Here is a 20,085-nt window from a genome sequence, read left to right on the forward strand (position 1 = left end):
TCATGAGCCTCTTTTTTCAGTGCCCTGGTGACTTTGAACTGTCACTCAATGAACTGTTGTAAGTCGAGGACTACCTGTCGTGTGTAATTGAGATTCCTTAACACTATTGCCTTACTCAGCACATGCCTACAAAAACCCTTTTGAGTTTGTGTCTGCCTGCCCATCCAGCTATGCAGGCTTAACTACTACGGACAGCAGGAAGGCGTGTGGGTGTGTACACACATACACAAACACCCGCGAACATTAAGCATACCCTGAAAAGTTGACTCGCCCGCTAGGCCTGAGGTACCACCCTGTCCTTCCAGTTTGCTAAAGCGTTAAGAGGGAATGCGCGAGCGGGATCCGCGTGAACTCCGTGCCGATTCGGGACCTTCTCCACAGATTCCCGGGCTAAGAACTCCGTCCCTCCTCGGAATTCTCTCCCCCCGCCCGCCCGCCTCACTCTTGCGCTTTTCACCGGGGGCGGGGGGGGAGGGGGCGGTGCCTCCAGCAGTCCCGCCCACCGGCGGGCGGGGCCGGCTAAGGCGCTTCTGCCGGGTCCCCGTCGCGCGTCTCCCTCGCGCTGCTGCCTGGCTCGCGCTGGCCGTGACGAGACAGGGCGAGCCTGGGGACCGACCTGGGCTGCGAGGAAGAAGAAGCCCCCGGCGCTCGCCACGCCACGCCGCTCGCCTGGGCTGCCTTATGCCATGCCATGAGTTACCGCAGGTGAGGTAAGCCCGACGCTGCCCTCCCTTGGCCGCCAGCCTTTTGACAGGGCAACTGCAGCCGCCTGGTGCAGTCGCGGCAGCAAGGAGCCCGGGCTGAGAGGCTCCACGAACCGGCCGCCTCCCTCGCTCCCTCCCGCCTCCCCTCTCTCTCTGGCTGCTGGCAGGAGGAGGAGACCTTCGGCCTCGGAGGCAGCGGAGTCTGTCTGGGCCTAAGGTTGCCCGGGCAAGGGAGCCAGCCCGCCAGCCTCTCCGGGCAGTCCACATGGCAGGCGGCGAAGGAGAGCCTAGGTGAGCCCAGAGGTTTGGCATCCGTGGACGGGTCTGCGTAGGGTGTGTGTTTGGTGGGGGTGGGGGGCTTGGCCGGGGCGCGGTTGGCGGCGAAGCCGGTGAGTTGCAGAATCGCGCTTGACAGCCGGGATCGAATTCCGGGAGCAAAGCTCTTCCGCGCCCTCGGGACTTTTTGTCTAGGCGGCGGGGCGAGGGAGCGCGTGCCTCTGAGCATGAGAAGAGCGCCGATCCCTGGCGGCTTGAGAGGAGGAGGAGGAGGAGGAAGATGCACCTTCCTCGCCTCGGGATTTGGGGGAGAGACACTTGAAGCCGGTCTGAGCTTCTAGAATGGCCCCTTCCAGGCGAGATGCTTGAGACTTCCAGGGGAGACTTTGGGCCGACTTTCGAGCAGGCTGCTTGTTGTTTACATTGCTGAGAAACTTAAATCCCGGCAGCTCTTTTAACCCTGGAACTTTTTTTCCTCCCCTCTTCAGTTTTTGCAGGCTTAAGAAAGAACGTGGCGTGCTATGTGCTTCTCCTCCTCCGCTTCTCTCTCCCTCCCTCCCTCTCTATTTCTCTTTTTCCCTCTTTCTCCCGCTCCTTCCATTTCTCTCTTTTCTCTCCCTCCCTCCCTTCCTCTTCCGCCTTTTCTCTCTTTCTCTTTCTGTTCCTCTCTCTCTCCCTCCCTCTCCCCCCCCCATCTCCTTCCCCTCTGCCTCCCAATATGGAGTAACCTAGCTGCCACCATGCATCATATGTTAGGAAGTAGCCAATGTAAGAAAGGTGGAGTTGTGACACCTTTCACAGAAGGAAATCTGTGATTTGGGATTGGGGTTTCAGCTGGCGGGAGGTTGTTTGAGTAAAGAGATGCTTCTTTTTTTTATAAATGGAGCTCTCTAAACAGAGCATTAGAGGACTCTTGGCTGAAGAGGTTAGAACATGGGTTTCTCTAGAAAAGCTTTGTTAAAAGATGCCTGTTAATTCTGCCCACAGCCAGGAGTTCCATCCTGACTGGCTCAAGTTTGACTCGGTCTTCCATCCTTTTGAGGTCAATAAAACGAGGACCCAGATTGCTGGGGCAAAAGGCTGACTCTATAAACCACTTAGGGCTGTAAAGCACTGTGGAGCAGTATATAAGTGCTATTGCTATTTAAGTACAGGAATCTGGTAATATCTTCTCTGACTAACAAATCTAGAAAAGCAGTTTTCGTTATCTGGTTCTCCCCATGATGCCCCCCCTCCCCAAATCCCTAGTAAGGGACTGTCATCTATTAGAACACAATGGACAGCAGTAGTAAATTTTGGGTGAAACTAATATCTCAATATGAGAAATTAAGCTGTTGGTGGAGGAGAATGGCTTTTGGCAGACTTGGTACTGCACAGATTGGTACTGTATTTGACTCAATTGCCACATGTTTGTTTTTTCTAAGAAGGGGACTTGCTGACTGGCTCATTCTTTGGGGATAAGAAAAGTGGTTTTCATAGTGAGACTCTCAAGGGAGGAATTTATTTTTATATTGGATTCTGCTGTAGTTGAAATTTACAGGCAAATAGTCTGGGGCCTTTCAGCTACAAGAAGAGCACAGTTTGTGCACTGTATTAAATTGATCTGGGTTACCAGTGAGTGGTAAGTAGTTCTGTGTTGTTGTTTTTAAACCAAAGTGGTGTTCAGAAGGTAAACTCTTTTAAAGAGGTTGTGAAGATCTTAAGGCAATTCTCCAATCTCACTGCTCTTGAAATTTGAGTCAGATCCTGATCTGTTCAGGTTTTACAACCATTAGAAAGTTTTCTGATTAGCTCTGGCTTAAATGTCACATTAGACATAGTATTTAGCTGACTTGGATTGACTTTGGAAAGGTTAAAACAGTGGTGGATCTAGATTGGAGACCACTAGGAAACCCCAAAGCTGTTTAAAAAGGAAGAGGGCAGTAGAAAATACCTTCCACAGTGTTGCCAAGAAGATTGTATGGGTATGTCCATGCAGGCAGCTGGAGTTGAGTTAGACCAGAAGGATAGAGTAACTTCTAAATGAGCTTAGGGTGTGATCTTCTGAAATCTTAAGGTGTCAGAAGAAGATGGGATGCTACCAAGTTTGAAGTGTTGTGGAGGAAGATAACTGATAAAGACAGCTAAAAGGCAAGATTTTTTTTCTTGGATGTTTGCTTCCCCCCAGCCCCCCATGGCTATGCCAGATGTTTAACTTCCATGAGAAAAACCAGAAGATCAAATTAATTTCTCCAAATTATTATTTGAATATGCATTTCAGAATATACATTTTTCTGAATGCTTTACCATTTATTAAATTTATTTATTAATTTATTAAACGGTAAAGCATTTAAATGCTCTAGCATTTATCAGAACGCTTTTTACAGCAAGTAGGCAGTTTCATAATGATTGATTTCTTACAGCTGTAAATTCAGGTTGAGATTCTTTTACAAGAGCACGGCAATTAGGAAACATTGTATCTTCAAAATTTGGTTAATAATAATGAATTAAAACTAACATTTCCACAACATTAGTAAGACAATCTGCTCTTGAACAATTTCCCAAATTCCATTATTATGTCTGCCTTTCAGCTACTTTCTGCTGTACAAGAAATGTTGTAGAAATCAGATTTAGACTTGCACAATCAACTGTAACCTTTGCTTGAATGTTAACTTTCATGGAGCCTTGTAACCAGAGCCTCCTGGAGCATTTATTTATTTTTGTGTCTTAGGATCAGTGCTGACCCCTGGCTACTGGCTGAACAAGCCCCTGCAGGCTTCTTGGCAAGTTTTTTCAGAAGTGATTTGCTCTTCCCTGTTTTCTTAGGGCTGAGAGAGAGTGACTGGCTCAAGGTCACCTAGCAGGTTTCATATCGAAGCAGGACTTGAATTCATAGTCTCTTGGTTTCTAGTCTGGTGCCTTATCCACTCCACCAACCTGGATCTCTCCTGAAGCATTTAAGGAATGTTTAAAATAATTATTTCAGTGTATTTAAATGTGCATTACTCTGCATAAGATTAGAGTTTTGCAATTATACATTGCTAAACCAACATGTGATATGGATTGTTTTTGGTGGAATACAAACTCCCTTTCATTGGGACTGATGTCTCTTTTGGGATAAGATAACTAAGGATGTGTTCACATAATATGCTAAGTCTGGGTTGTTCAATTATGGATTATTAAATAAACCACAGCTTGCTGGATTTATCCAACAATAAACTATAATCCATTTTTTTAAACCAATGTCTGAATTTGCAAAACAAACTGAATCTCAACCAAGCAAATTACATGTGTACTTTGTGAATCTGTTTGAAACCAAGCCATGGTTTAGTATAACACATGTGGCTAGATTTACAAAAAACAAAATGTTGAGTTCTAAAGCATGGTTCATTTGAATAGGATATACTGAACAGACCACGACAGACTGAGTTTGTGGTCCACAAACTATTACTTATAAATTTTAGTTTTGGTTATACAACAACCAAAACTAAACAGCTATTTTATGGCTTAGGATTTATGAATTATGTCTACGTTGAACTTGCTTTGGGTTTCAGGTATTATTCTTGTAATCTGACACTGGAAGATCTTTCCAAGAACTTTCAAAATAGCCAAATTGGTTTATTTTGATGTGATAAAGCATGCTCAGTTCTGTTTTGTAAGAACTAGTTGTCTTTTGGTGAAATATATTGTGTCATGGTAAAGACTGGAGGAAAGTTGTCCATGGGGTCACAATGGGTCAGAGATGACTTGAAGACTTGATGCAACGAAGACTTGGGACTACAACTAGAAGAACGTAGATTGAAGTTCACCCTCTGCCATGAAAACTCAGAGGGAGGTTTCTGTGGCTCAACTTACTTTGTAGAACTGTTGCAGATAAATATTGGAAATTTGTTGAAGAACCCCCCCCCCATTTTAGAGTTCTCAAAAAGATCCCACTATTATTTGATCTTTGCAACAATGCCCAAAATACTGTATAAAGGTAAGTATAAAGCTCAGCATATCGACTCATATTGAGCTGAACCAAAGTAGCCAGTCTGATTGGATTTACACAGCAGACTGAGCTGCAGACTAACCAATCACATTTCAGCTTTGCATTTTGTGTGAACCCAGCCTGGATCAAGACTGTAGTTATTATGGCTGGAGAAAAATACTGTGTTGTTGTCAGGAGTGGAGACACTTACAGGAGAATACCAGGGCAGTGACATTTGTGAGTGGGTTACTTTCCTATGAGAATAGAATTTTCTTGGTCAAACTGTATCCCAAGATGCATGATGGAGAAAAATAGATTAGACTGCTCTATATCCCTTTGCATACTCCTTTTTCTATCCATCCATCCATCCATCCATCCATCCATCCATCCACACATTCATCCAGAATACTCTCTGTAAAGCCATCTAGGCTGTCCCTGTTCAAATTTTCTCCTCAGCCCAGCCCTGCAGGAAGAAGGCCTTACGACATAGCAAGAACAGCCAGCATTTCTGATTATGTCATGTTTCTTGGGCATCAGCTGCTTGTTTAGCAGCAAAAATACAAAGAAGTGATCTATGCTCCAGACACCATTCAAGCCTATGCATTTCTAGAAATGCACCTTTCCATAATAATACAGTAAGATTAATTTCTTGGCAAATATCATAACCTGAGTAGAATAAAAAATCAAAAGTAAAGCTGCAACAGGTGCATATTTGTGTAAAGCTGTTGAGTGTAGTAAGAATGAAAGTGACTTACTTTCAGTTTGCAGGTGTTGCACATCCTGTGTTGTGGCTTTGTCCGAGCTAAACAATACGTTATGAAAATATGATGCACATCAGTATCTTTGATCTCTTTGAGACTAGTTAAGCATAGAGAACATAGATTTTTGTTTCCATCAACTGAGTTTAGATGTATGACTGGAGTAAGGGCTGAAAAAGAAGCATTACGATTTCCAGTAATTTGATTACAGGGTGCTGGTTAGCTTGCTTGCGTCAAACATATTGCTTGCTGTGCCTGAAAATATAAATGTATACTGCTGCTTCCTTCTAGATTAATTGATAACAAAATCCTCCCCTCGTTTTCAAGAAAAGAAAATGTAATGATTTTGTTTCGAGGTAAATTTGCATTGAAATTGGGGTTTTAATGATTATTTTTTAATGTAATAGGAAGAAGAGCCTTGCAAACCTCCCTTTCTTTCTTCCTCCACACAACAATTATCTTGCAAAAGGCTGAGTTTTCATTGTTGGGGAAAGATCTTGACATTAAATTTTTATTTTTGACTTGGCAGAACCAGAATATTAACTCTTATCCTCCATTCACTTCAATAATGACTTCATTACATAACAATGAAAGGTGTACTAAATTTTGAAACAGTTATTTGACCTTACTAAAACAATGTTCTGACCTTGAAATGGTCCTGTTTTGCAGTTTGCAGTAAGGTTAGAATTGCCTTTTAAAAATTCAAAATTCAGACACTTCAGTCCTGTTCTAAGGACAAAATATATTACGTATCTCCAAAACAATGATAACAAAAAATAGATTCAACAGTGCTTCTTGCAATTTGGTGGCATTGATGTAATTCATTTTTGAATATTGTATTTGTTTCTTACTGACGCCAGAATAGTTCTCTGTTAAGAATTTTGTAACCCTCATCTTTTTGTATGCCTTACAATCAATCAGCTTGTGCCTGAACTGTGCAAATATATGTAAATTATTCCTACACCTGTTGTTTACATAGTAATAATAGTATATATATAGTTTAGGATTGAACAGGTGAAAAAACCACAGCCTTGCTGAATGCCTTTGCTGTGCAGTTGAAATGAACCATTGTATAGAACTTTTTTTGTGCTTCCTACCTATAGTTATGATGGCAAGATTTGTATGGATTGAAAGCAGTTTCTGCTTCAGCAGTTTCTGCTTCAGTACTAACTTTGTGATTGTGTAGTTTTCAAATACACTAATGTGATTCTGAAAAGACCTTGAGGAACTAAGCTATCTGCTGAACCGAGTGGCTCAAGATGATTACACTGTTCTTGTTGATTGTGTTATTGTTGTGTCTCCTGCTCTTTAACTTTATTAATAACATGCTGAGGATGAAATTTTTCTGCAGCTTCATGTAACTTTTCAACTTAGTTGCCACATGCAGAATGTGATATGTAAATGATAAGTTTCTTGTTTTGGACAAGAAACATTTGACATGGAATATGTTCCTGTTTGTTACTCGGTGTGCCTCTTCTCTTCAAGAGAACGTTAAAGATTTTGGATAAATGTGACTCTTTGAAAGCAGATAATAAAATGGTAATGTTTCTGTTTGATATGTAGCAGATATAACTGGTCTTAAAGCCAGCTTCCTTTCTCCGCATGTCCAGTCATTAATATAAAGTTTGAATACAAACAATTTCATTTGAGTCGTCACTCACAGAAAGAGCAGATGAAAGAGTAAAATACAACGAAGTGCTGCATACATATGGATTTATTTTTATAAAGTGGACCAAACGATGTTGAGCTTTATGGCTTTTTTAAGTATACTTTCTTTTACAGTTGCTGTCACAATATAATAACTCCACCTAAGAACTATGTCTGGATATGCACTCTTATAACTAGAATACATATAGTCAGAAATTTTAGTTCTAAAAAGCAATGAAGAAAATTTCAGTTTAAAAAAAAAAAAAAGGCATGGGAGCTGACTTGTTTCCAACCATAGTGAGTGGTATAGAGCAGTGCCCCCCCACTTTTTGGGCACCAGGGACCGGTTCCATGGAGAAAGAGGGCATGGTTTTGCATGCTGCCTGCATCCCGTGGATGAGGATTTGCTTGTTTGCGAGGCCCGGTTGCTGGCATGCCATGGCCTGGTGCCAGTCCATGGCCTGGGGATTGGGAATCCCTTGTGTAGAGAAAGGAGTAGTACTGTTTCTCACTCAGTTTGGAATGTTTTTTTTTTTTTCATTTTTTTAAAATTTATTTTTAATTGCTTTTTTAAAAAAAATCAAGAAAAAGAACAATTTAATTGCAGTGCAAATAAATACAAATAACCAATATATATATATAATATATATATATATATATATCAATTAACAGTTAGAATTCTATATACACTTACGTAATGTAAATTGTGTGTGTGAGTGTGTATTTCTAATACAATTAAATAACACTCATTCTTTTTAACCTACTGTACAGGCAGTCCTTGATTCATAGCCATTTGTTTAACAACTGGTCAACAATGTTGAAAAACTGATGAACGATCTTCACACGTACAGTCGTTGCAACTCCCGTATCAAAGTTCGAGCACTTGGCAACTAGCATGTTACTAGTTACAATGATTGTAGCATCCCAGAATCATGAGATCACCATTTGTGATCTTCTCAGCCAGTTTCCAACAAGCAAAGTCCATGGGGGAAGGTGCATTTGCTTAATAACCACATGGTTCTCTTAACAAGTGCACAGATTTGCTTAAAATCTGTGACAAAAATATTGTAAAATTGGGTACAACTGATTTAACAACCACATCGCTTAGCAACTGAAATTCTGGTCCCAATTGTGGTGACAAATCAAGGGTTTTTTTGTGTAAAATAATTCCATATTTCATTAAACTTGTCCACACTTCTATGTCCGTAGACAATCCACTCATTGGTGCCAAGTGTAATCAGATCTTCAGTCCATTGAGTGAATGGTGCCATTTATTTACTTATTTATTTATTTTGTCAAACAATTATTAGATAACAGGTATAAGTATAAGCATGGTTATAAATATATGAAATGGATACGAATAACAAAAAAAAAGAAACAATAGGAGAGGGACGGTAGGCACGTTTTGGTGCGCTTATGCACGCCCCCTACAGACCTCTTAGGAAAGGGGTGAGGTTAATAGTAGACAGTCTAATGTTGAAGATTTTGGGGTTTGGGGAAGAAATCACAGAGTCAGATAGAGTATTCCAGACATTGACTACTCTGTTGCTGAAGTCGTATTTCCTGCAATCAAGTTTGGTGCGGTTTATCTTTAGTTTGTATCTATTTAGTGCTCTTGTATTGTTTTGGTTGAAGCTGAAGTATTCATTGATAGGTAGGACATTGCAATATATAATTTTATATACTATATTTAGATTGAACCGAAGGCGGCGTAGTTCTAGGTTGTCTAGGTCTAAAATTTCAAGTCTGGTGGCATAAGGTATTCTGCTACGAGTAGAGGAGTGGAGGATTCTTCTCGTAAAATATTTCTGGACTTTCTCAATTGTGCTAATATCAGATATGTAATGCGGGTTCCAGACTGATGAGCTGTATTCAAGTATTGGTCTAGCAAATGTTTTATATGCTCTAGTTAGTAGAGTGATATTACTGGAGACAAAGCTATGTGGGATTAGGTTAGCAACTCTTAATGCTTTTTTGGCTATGTAGTTACAGTGGGCTCTAGCACTTAGATCATTTGAGATGAGTACTCCAAGGTCCTTGACAAAGTTTTTGTCATCAACAATGTCTTGACTATTCAGCTTATTTTTTATTTTTTTATTTTTTTTGCCAATATGTAAGATAGAGCATTTATTTGTTCATATTTGAAGTTGCTATTTGTTTGACCATTCTGACACATAGTCGAGGTCTTTTTGCCCTTCAAAAGCAGCATTGTCAGTGGTGAGCGAAGTCACATAGTCAGCATTGTCAGTGGTGAGCGAAGTTACATAGTCAGCGAAAAGAACGCAGTTGCTCTTAATATAATCACAGAGGTCATTAATATAAAGTATGAAGAGAGTTGGTCCTAGAACACTGCCTTGGGGGACACCACTATTGACAGGTACAGGATTTGATAGGACGCTCCCAATTTTGACCATTTGTTGCCTGTTTGACAGGAATGCTTCTATCCAGTTATGCAGGTATCCAGAGATACCATAAGACCTTAGTTTTAGGAGTAGTTTGTCATGTACCACTGAATCAAAGGCTTTACAGAAGTCTATGTAAATTGCGTCAATTGCTTTGCCCTGATCAAGTTGTGCAGTCCATATATTTTTGCAGTGTAAGAGTTGCAGGTTACAGGACAGTTTTATTCTGAAACCAAACTGTTTACTGGAGAGTAGGTTGTTTGTCTCCAAGTGGAGGATAATGGATTGGTTAATAATTGATTCCATAACTTTATAGGTGACACAGCATAAAGAGATTGGTCTGTAATTTTCAACTAGGCTGGGGTCTCCCTTTTTGAAGATGGGAATGACTGTGGCTAGTGGCCATAGATTTGGCAAGGAGCTGGTCCTGAAATATTTTTCAAAGATTATACTTAGAGGTTCGGCTATGGAAGTGGATAGTTTTTTTAAGAAGTAAGCACAAACTCCATCCGGTCCAATAGATAAAGATGGTTTTAGATTGCGTAGTGCTTTTTCAACATTGTCTTCTATGAAATCGATATGTATTAGATCATTGTAGTTGTCTGTGGTTCGACTAGGAAATATTGGGCATGATCCATTGCTGTTTACAAATACTGAGCCAAAGAATGTGTTAAAGAGGTTGGCTTTAATGGTGTCATTGTTCCAGTCTTTACCATTTGGTTCATTTAGAGGTGGGATGGACCTTGAGTCTTTACAAAATTGTAGAAAGCACGGGTGGAATTGGTGCATAGAAGGTTTTCCTCTTGTTTAGTGTGATAATTGTATATTCAGTCTTTATCTGGTGGCATAAATTTTTGTATCGGCTTTTAAAGTTGGCAACGTGACCAGGTTGTTTTTCCGCCAAAGGGATTTCTTTTTGCATTGGAGCTTCCTCATTGTTATGAGTAATTTGTTTTTTCTGGTTTTGGGAGTTGTTATTGTTATATATAGTTTGATGACTCTTTTGACTTCAAGTAAAAATATGTTGTAGTGGTCTTCAACAGTATTGCATCCAGTGAATAGAATTTGCCTATCAAGAGATGAGAGATCGTTGTCTATAAGATCATAGTTGCCTTTTTTGAAGTTATAATTGGGGATCCTGTCGTTATGTTGATTTTTTGTGAGGACATATGTTGAGACAAAAGTCAATCATGCTGTGGTCACTGTTGGAAAAGGGTTCATTAATTTGTATTCCATAAATTGAATTCAAACTGTTGCAGAAGATGAGATCGAGGCAGTTGTTAAGTCTAGTATTGTTGGTTACTAGTTGTTCCAATCCTAGTGTGGTAACGGCATTGTACAGGATTGTATGAATGGGTTTATCTTCCCATTGTTGCAATATCAGTCTTTTAGCCATAGTAAGCACATGGAAAATCCATTTATATTGTCTAATTGTATAGTTCAAGAGAATATTATCTTTTGAAAAAAATTAGCTTTTGTTGCACAATCATATTTATATATATTATATTTCATGACTTTCTGCCAAACATGTTAAGTATAGTACAGGCTTGTTAAACTGGTGGCCTGCGGGCCAGATGCGTCATGTGCAGGCCACACCCACCCCAGTTCTGCAAAGGCAAAAAACATCAGGATACATCACATGACACGATCGAGTTTGACACCTGTGGTATAATCACATACTAAAAACGTGCTTTAAAGTATCCTCATTATGTCACCAACAAAGTGCTTCTTGGACAATCATTTTTTCTACACACAATGTAATCCAATACATTCTAAATAATTATTTAGAATTATCATTTTTTCAGATATACAAACTGGAATTTCTCTTGATATATACATTAATATAAATTAAATTAGATATTGATTATATGAATTAATCTGGAAATAATATGTGAGAGCATTCACCTTTTCCCAAGGGGTGAGCTTTGCTGTTTTATTCCTTTAGATGAAATAAACATGCACTTGTATGTTCTTACTAAGTCAAATGACTTACAGGAGATTATGGAGCCCCTTGGGAGCTCATGGAAGTTTTAAGGCAGCCTTAGTGAATATATGAATGATTGACACTGTACTAATCTTTGTATACCCGGAGGCTTTCCTTTCTGGGGTCTGCATTGACTCTCTTCAGATGTGTTGGGACTGTATGTTCGGTAGAATTTATATCAAAGGGTCATAGCAAGACAGGCAGTGTAATTAACCATACTTCCACATCTTTAATCATCATTTCAATGTTTACTTCCTGAAATAATACTGCTCCACAGCTGCGTTCTCAGCGTTACTTAGTAAAATTTTATGGAACTCCATGCGATAGAGTCATAGGGCTGGAAAGGACCTTAGAGATTGTCTAGTAGAATCCCTGCCCAAGGCAGGACTCCTTATACCAGTGGTGACTAACCTTTTTGGGCTCCTGTGCCAAAAATTGTGCACACACTTGCACGCTTGCGTGCCAGCAGCCAGAAGGCAATGCACCCCCGCATGCCCCCTACGCATGCGTGCGCAATCCCTACCCCCTCGCCACCACCTTACCTGCACTGCGCCTCACAGCTGATTTTCGGCCGGTTTGAGGCCTTTTTCGGCCTGCCAGAGGCTTGACGAAGGCTTCTGCAGGCTTTGCAGGCCGAAAACTAGGTCCGTTTCACTTCCGGTATTTCCAGAAAAACAGGAAGTGATGAAACGGGCCTGCAAAGCCTGCAGAAGCCTTTCTCAAGCCTCTGGGAAGCCGAAAAAGGCTTCAAACCGGCCAAAAATCAGTTGTGAAGCGCGTGCATGCGCAGTGAGATAAGTTTGCCTGCAGCTTGCGTGCCAGCACGAATGGCTCTGCGTGCCACCTGTGGCCTTATACCATCCCAGACAAATGAATTTCCAGTCTTTTCTTGAAAACCTCCAACGATGGAGGACCCAGGAGGCAAGCTATTTCATTGATGAATCATTCCCATGATTCCTTCTTATTTCCAGGTTAGCTCTCCCTCTAATGAGCTTCTACCCATTACTTCTTATCCTACTATAGATGCTATGGAGAATAAATCGACCTGTGACAGTCCTTCAAGTATCATTTCTCCATTAAGCCTTCCTTTCATAGGCTAAATATGGCTAGTTTCCTTAGCTATTTATCACACGATTTAGCTTCCAGACCCCTTATCATCTTTGTTGCTCTTCTCTGCACTCTTTCTAGGGCCTCAGCATATTTTTTTTTTTGTATCGTGACAACCAGAATTGGACACAGTATTCAAAATGTGACCACACTAGTACAGTATGGAATGGGTGCTATCCCTTCCTTGATGCTATCGTTCTGTTGATGCAGCCTAGGACTGAGTTGGCTTTCTTGGCAATTTCGTCCTGCATTTGGTTTCTCTGCATAGAAGTGTGTTACCCCCTTTCCCTTTTGAGGATGAATCATCTTCCTTTCTTGTGAAATATTGTAGCTATAATCTTAAAACAGGGTCTGAAGTGATCCAGCATAAAATATTGAACTGCAAAATGTGTCTTGCAGAAGAAGCTTTCAGAGGGAAAATGTCAATTTTGTATGCCATCTTCTAAATATTGACGTGGTCATCTTATTGCTCCTTGAAGAGACAGACAGGCAAGTCCTTGTTTATTGCCTCAAATATAAAAATATAGAAGCCTTGTTTACAATCAAACAACAGCGTTTCAGGTACGTTACATGACTTAGAAAATAACCATGTCATTTGTCACCGATTCTTCTGTTAAGTTGATCTCTGTGTGACTCTAAGCTTTTATAAGCTCTTTTGGAGGTCAAAAGAAATAGGAGGGATTCAGAGGGGGCAGGAAATGTTCCTTTGAAAATAGCTTGAAAGTCCCCATTCATGCCTGAAAGGTTTATATAACTGCTGATCAGGAAAAGGTAACTTGTTGCCTTCCACATGTTTGGTGCTACATCTTCTATAAATTTTTGACATTAGCCATGTTAGTTAATGCTAACGAAAGTTATACATCCAAAATGATTTGCTATAGCTAATTGGTTGTGGGATCCTTGATGCTCTCTGAACTTGGTTGTTTTCTTGCAGGCGTTTCATTATCCAACTAGGTAACTTCATCCTACATCTGCAAGTAAACAACCAAGCTCAGAGAACACTGAGAACCCCACAATTGAATCCTGTGCTACAAATATTCTCTTCTATTAATAATTGGCTACATAATGAAATGGTATCCAAGTTGAAAGAAAGCTGTAGAAATGATTCCTTGTTTGTTGAAAATTCCAAGTGTAGAACAAACATCTGAGAAACATCTGTCAGAAAATGTATGTTTTTAGTGTGGTTCTAATTTAAATAGACTATTCTGAGAATACAGCCATCTTGTGTGTAATGTCTGTCCTGTACTTCATACAGTTGCCTTTCTTGAATAAGCATAAACAAAATATTATATGAAATAGAAATCAAAACATCTTTTAACTGAACTTTTTAAAAAATAAGGACATGGTCCACATGAGCCATTAAAGTTGTCCTTTTGAAGGCTCCTTCAATTTTTTTTAACCGTTATGCTCTGATATTATTCAGGCTGGGTAGTTTCAGCAGAGTTGCTTAATTCTCTCCTTTCTTCCATGTTTTTTTTAAAAAAACCTTCTATAGTATTATTTACTCCTGTAGGAAACTTGAAAACATTACTCCACAGCAGGAAGTAAGTTCATTTTAATCATGAAACAAGCAAGTTGCTTAGCTTTGCTAAGATTACTGAAGTTAGACCAAAGTACTAAAAGCCTGAGTCATACCTTAACTGTGCTACTTTAGATTGAGAGTAAAGGAAACAGCCTTTAAAAACTTTCCTGACAAATAAAACAAAATAATACTTTATTGTTGGCTTGGCCCCTCTTAATGATCTTAATTCTTTTTGCCTTGAACTATTTTTCATTAAAGGTGAGATTCCACATTTGTAATCTAAAGTGGTCCAGGCAGTTTAGATGTTCTGCCTAGACAGAACAAACCTGATTAGATAATGAAATCTGCATCAAAGGCTTTTAGAGCATTGTTCCTCAGCCACTTTTTAACCTGAGCCAATGCTGGCGGGGGAATTCTGGGAGTTGAAGTCCACACATCTTAAAACGGCTAAGATGAGAAACATTGCTTTAGAGTGTTTAAGATTTCACATGGGTATCTTCTGAGATGTGGGGACTTTGCTGCAGGTTTGCACTCACAAGAAGAATAATCCCCACCCATCCTAATCTGTACAAAGTATATCTGCACAAAGTAGTCATAAAAATTCATTTAACAATTAAGAATAAAACCTGTTCATTATTTGTTTTCAGTTTATTCTTTACAGGATATTCAGTATTTCTAGTACAAACTGGATCAGAGAGACAATTTATACTTCATAAATCGTACACATGTAAGAAAAACATCATTTGGGAACTAACTTTCCATAAGATAAATAAAAACCTGAGAATGCAACCATGCTACATCTTATTTAGGTATTAAATTTATATGTCGCCCATATCCCCGATAAGGTATCTCTTCTCTGCATATAATAAGAGAAGTATGCCATATCAATTTACTTGTCTTCTGTTCAGTTATAATTGTTAGTTTTGCATTTTGAAAGTTAGAGCCTCTCTTTTCCTATACTTTCATTGTTAGCCTTAAAGCGGTGGTATGGATTTGATCAAAAGATTAGAGACCAGTTTGGGACCTTTATTACTGTAATTATATTTATCTTTTCAAAAGTATACGTTTAGAACATGAAACGTACTTCCTTAGAATCTACAAAGCGTTTCCAAACTTTCCATATTCAGTTCACCTTGTTTCTGACTGTTTGCTAACTAGTGAAAAGTACTAGGCATGTGGCATAAGGTGAAGAAATATACTGTTTACAGTTTTTCATGCAGTATTTGTGATTACTTCATCTCACCCTTTATGATGGTGCTTCGTCTCAGCAGATAAGATATACTATGACAATATGGTTGGTCCAGGGTGGACTGCTGGAGGTTCGCAGGGGTTTGGAAGAGCCCCTAGCTAAGATTTTGTGCAGTTCAGAGAACCCCCCCCAAATCTCACTCCTGGCTGGCCTCACCCACCCCGCCCAGGAGTCCCCATGTGGCCCATTTTGGATGCAGATAAGTGGAGGCTTGAGGAGGACATTTTCGCCCTCCTGGAGGCTCCAGGAAAGCCTCCGGAGCCTGGGGAGGGCAAAAACGCCCCCCCTGCGCTATGGTGCAGGAGGCCAACTAGGCCATGCCCACCATGGCCACGCCCATCGAGCAACCGGGCACAGAACCTTTTGCTAAAATTTTTGAAGCCCACCCTTGGGTTGAACTCAAAGCTATGCCAGGTTGGACCTGGTTAATATTTGAATGAAAGATATGAGGAAATCTCAATGGTGGAAACAATACAGGGAACTGCATGGGCATGCCCCTGAAATCTTCAGACTTTGTTTTTTATTGGTTGCTTCACAGTGCTACTTTATATATCAAATCCTAAATTAATTGGTTAAGAATGTATGGTTCATTTTTCATTTGAGGGAGGTGTCACTTGATAAGTCAGTATTACCAGTGTATATTTCTCTTTTTCTAAAGTTTCATCTTCCTAAAAGTTTGAGAAAGGTTTTGTGAGAGCTCTCCCTTCCCCCTTCCCTGCTCTGCTTCCGTGGCTTGGAAGTATTTAGAAGTGTTTGCATCTGAAGTCAGTGGCATTAATTCATGCTGTGACTCATATTGTCAGTTGAAAATGTGCTGTACTTTTTTACCTGAACATAAACTTCGTAAGTGATTTTGCCAAGGAAAATTGGCTTCTGAAATGTGTACACTGTATTATAATTTATGAAAGCAGTGGACTTGGTTGCCTGTAAGTTATGCTTCTTAAAAGTTAGTTAACATGAAATTACCAGAAACAGAAATAACAAGGTTACGGCAAGATTTTTCAAACTTTGTGTCGGGATTCTCCAGGGGTTCATAAGCAATTGATGTTCACAATATTTTACACAACCTTACACGGGAAGAGTGGAAAGGTGGTTAAAATTCCACTTCATGAGCTGCAGTTGGGATACTGCAAGTTTGAGAACCCCTGTGTTATATAGATTAATCTGGTTTATAAAAGTTTAGTTTTATCTCTCAACCCTAACCTCAACTTAGATTTGGAGACCATCTAACTCCAGAACACCCTATGGCAAGGGTCCCCAACCCCCAGTCCATGGTCCAGCACCGGGCCACGGCACGCTAGAAACCGTGCCACACAAACAAACGAAGCTCCATCCCCAGGATGCAGGCAGCACATGAAACCATACCCCCTCTGGTCCACAGAAAAACCTCTCTCCATGGAACCAGTCCATGGTGCCCAAAAGGCTGGGAGCCAGTGCTATACGGAATTTATAATAAAATAAATTCCTGTGCATTTGGCCAAAATTTACTCTCTATGACATAAAATACAACAGGTAGCGGCTCCTCAAGCACCTACTCCCAGGCCTGAGAAAGCAACCTGATTTTTAAAGGCTTTGTGGATATCATTAGAATAGGAGCTAAACCCATCTCTTTAACTTTGATTTCCTTGTGGCACGCATGTAATTTTGTATCTGCAAAACCTTTTTTAATTGATTACTATTATCCGGTTTGAAGAAAGGAAGGCTGCAGTTGGAGCTGTCAGCTATACTCTGGTGCTTTTTGTTCTGTTTTTTTTCCACTGGCATTTTCTTATATTAGCCCTAATTGCTATATATTAAAAAAAAAAAAAGCCTCCCTGTGGAGTAATGCCATCAAGAAGTAAAAAGCACTTTGAGGTCTTGTTTGGACAGAGCATTGTTCTTGATACCTGATTTTTGTGTAAAATTCCCTTTGAAGAACATTGACATCATTATTCTTAGCTCCATGCTCCAATGGAGGACTAGAAAGAACCAAGGATACCTTGGAAGGAATTACATAATCAAGGCGTTAGCTACTGACCTACCAAATCACACCTTGCACCAAACTACAAAGGACTTTGCTTTATGGTTTCGGAAGAAGTACAAATGTAATCATTATGTCTTGTTCAACATGCTGTTTAAACGTTCTTAGTAGTACATGCAAAGGCAATCTTACATGGACCAATAAACCATGATTCTCTCTCTCCTCCAGATGAATTAGGATGAAGCTGAAAGCTCCTGACTAGCCTGAAATTATTTTGAATTACTTCCTGATTAGGCTGTTGTGCTCAAGAAGCCAAGCAGTTGCGGTTGCTACGGAGCAATCTCAGTTAGTTTTCTTTGGCTGTGCATGTGTGAATTGCCCAGGAGATGTGGGTGTGGACTACAAAATCTAATATAGTGCATATGTTTAAATTTGCCTTGAAAATGGAGATAGTACATAGCAGTTTGCCTTGTTTTTTTTAACTCTCTTTAATGCAACTAACAACTTATTCATGGTAGAAACCTGTTGCGGTTTTCTGTTCTTTTTTACTCCAAGGCAAAGTACTGTATGCACGTTTAAATAGGAATTATTTTGACATTAGTTTCTTTTTAATCAATATAGTAATTGCTAATGAATCTATGTTTCATTTAGCTTAAACATGCCCTGCTGCAAAATCCTGGTGCTGCCTTTTGTCTCTGCATTAGAGTTATTTAACCGTTGCTTTAGTTACAAAGCTCTGTAGAAAGAGTGCATCATGTGCTTAGTTTCTGGATAATTCTGGCATTGAAAATATAAAGCAAGCTTCTCATTTAACTATGTCCTCTGTTGAGCTTTCTACCTTTTCATATCTTGCTAGCCAAAAAGGGGAAATTGTTCATCATGTATTACATACAAAACCTGTCCAGCATATTTGCAGTAGCTTTTTAGGACTTAGTGTTACACAGCTAGGTTATACAATTTCTATGCTTTTTCAGTTTTTCCTGCTTTTTATTAAAAAAACCCACTACCTTATATACAGAAAGGCTTCCTTGTGCATCAAAGAAAAACTCAAAGCTGTATCACAAAATCATTGGCCTTACATATTGTATATGGCAAACTGGATGCACAAATCATCATCATCTTCTTGCTAGCATTATTCTCACAGGTGCAAGGTCCACTTTCCAGATTGATGAATGACATCTCACACAATCAAATACAGCATCTGGTCCAACTGGGCAGATTTCTTGTCTGCATTTATTGCATCTTGTCATTTTTGCTTCAGCCTACCATGTGAGCACTTGCCATCTGTGTTAAGAGGGGAGAGGTGGGCAACGGTGTAGGGTGTTTCATGTAGGACGTGGCCATACCACTGTGGGCGTCTCTCTCACATTTTCTCAGGTAATGGTGCAATACCCATTTGCTGCCTACCGTGTCACAAATTGGATGCACAAATACAGAGTATTAAATAGTTCAGAACACGTGTTTACTATAAATATACTGTATATTGTTCTTCAGAATGTATAGGTTGCTATATTATTGGTGTTGGATAGCTTGAGACATATAGTGATATTGCATTGGTAATCTAAGGGTGTTCCTGTCAGCCTTCCCAGTTAAACCAGACAGGAAACAGGATGATGAATAGTTGATGAGCTAAGTCTACTATACTTTATTGTAAGGCCACATTTACAGAATCTCGTAAGATTCTGACTCTCTCTCAGCCCAACCTACCTCATAGTGTGTTGTTGTGGAGAAATTCGGAAGAAAGAAGAATATTAGATATGTTTGCTGCCTTGAGCTATTCATAAAAAATAATAAAGGTGCGCTATATATATAAAATTAAACAAATAAATAAATAATAGAATTTATGCAACCCAAAGCTCTGGTGGAATAATGTTGGTTGAAGGGGGAAAACAAACACACATCCTTGTACACCTAATGATGATTTTAGGCTGTTTCACCTATACATTATGGACAAAATAAGAACAAATCATGGGCAAGAGAAAAATGGATGTTATCAAATGATAATGATGCCATGAATAAGTATGTGTGAAAACAAAGGTTTTAGTGAGTTCAAGCTGCTATTTCTTCTGCCCTGATTTAATTTATCATTGTAGCATTTGCCAGACACATTTTGATAAATAATTTGAACTACTTTAACTGGATCCAAATTATGTCTGTTGAGCCTCTGGTGGTAGCAAAACATTAGAAAGTTAATTAACAGGGCATAAACCCAACCTCTTCATTTGTCTGACCTTCACATATGGCAATTGGAGATAGACTCTCAGCATAGATATTTTAGTTAATAGTTTATTCATCTAATTATCTTCTTTTGAAGAACAATTTATATTAACATCCATATTATGGAAATGTAGTTTACGTTCCTGAATCTTTTCTCTGTTTATTTTCTTTTATCCACCTCCATATTTTCTTTCTTCTTTTTCCTCCAACTTTGAATTTCTCTCTCTGCTTTTCCAAGTGCTCTTTACTTATCTCAATACCTCCTCAGCATTACAGGATCTTTCCCCAATCACAAAAGATATTAACACTC

The 20,085-nt window shown here is 39.7% G+C and overlaps 1 protein-coding gene across 2 annotated transcripts in view; it reads left to right on the forward strand.

The window, feature by feature from the left end:
• The first annotated feature begins 476 nt into the window (after window positions 1–476).
• Window positions 477–20,085, forward strand: part of TEX2 (testis expressed 2) — a 104,316-nt gene continuing 84,707 nt past the window's right edge. The window contains exon 1 of one of the 2 annotated variants that reach the window (XM_026678749.2): window positions 477–710. The gene's annotated coding sequence lies outside the window, so the exon portion shown is untranslated. The remainder of the gene's footprint in view (window positions 711–20,085) is intronic. The other variant, XM_026678747.2, reaches the window with a different exon arrangement.

This window comes from Notechis scutatus, chromosome 2, assembly GCF_049901735.1.
Source record: "Notechis scutatus isolate UNSWTSFEM ecotype Mainland chromosome 2, rNotScu1.2, whole genome shotgun sequence".
NCBI lineage: Eukaryota > Metazoa > Chordata > Lepidosauria > Squamata > Elapidae > Notechis > Notechis scutatus.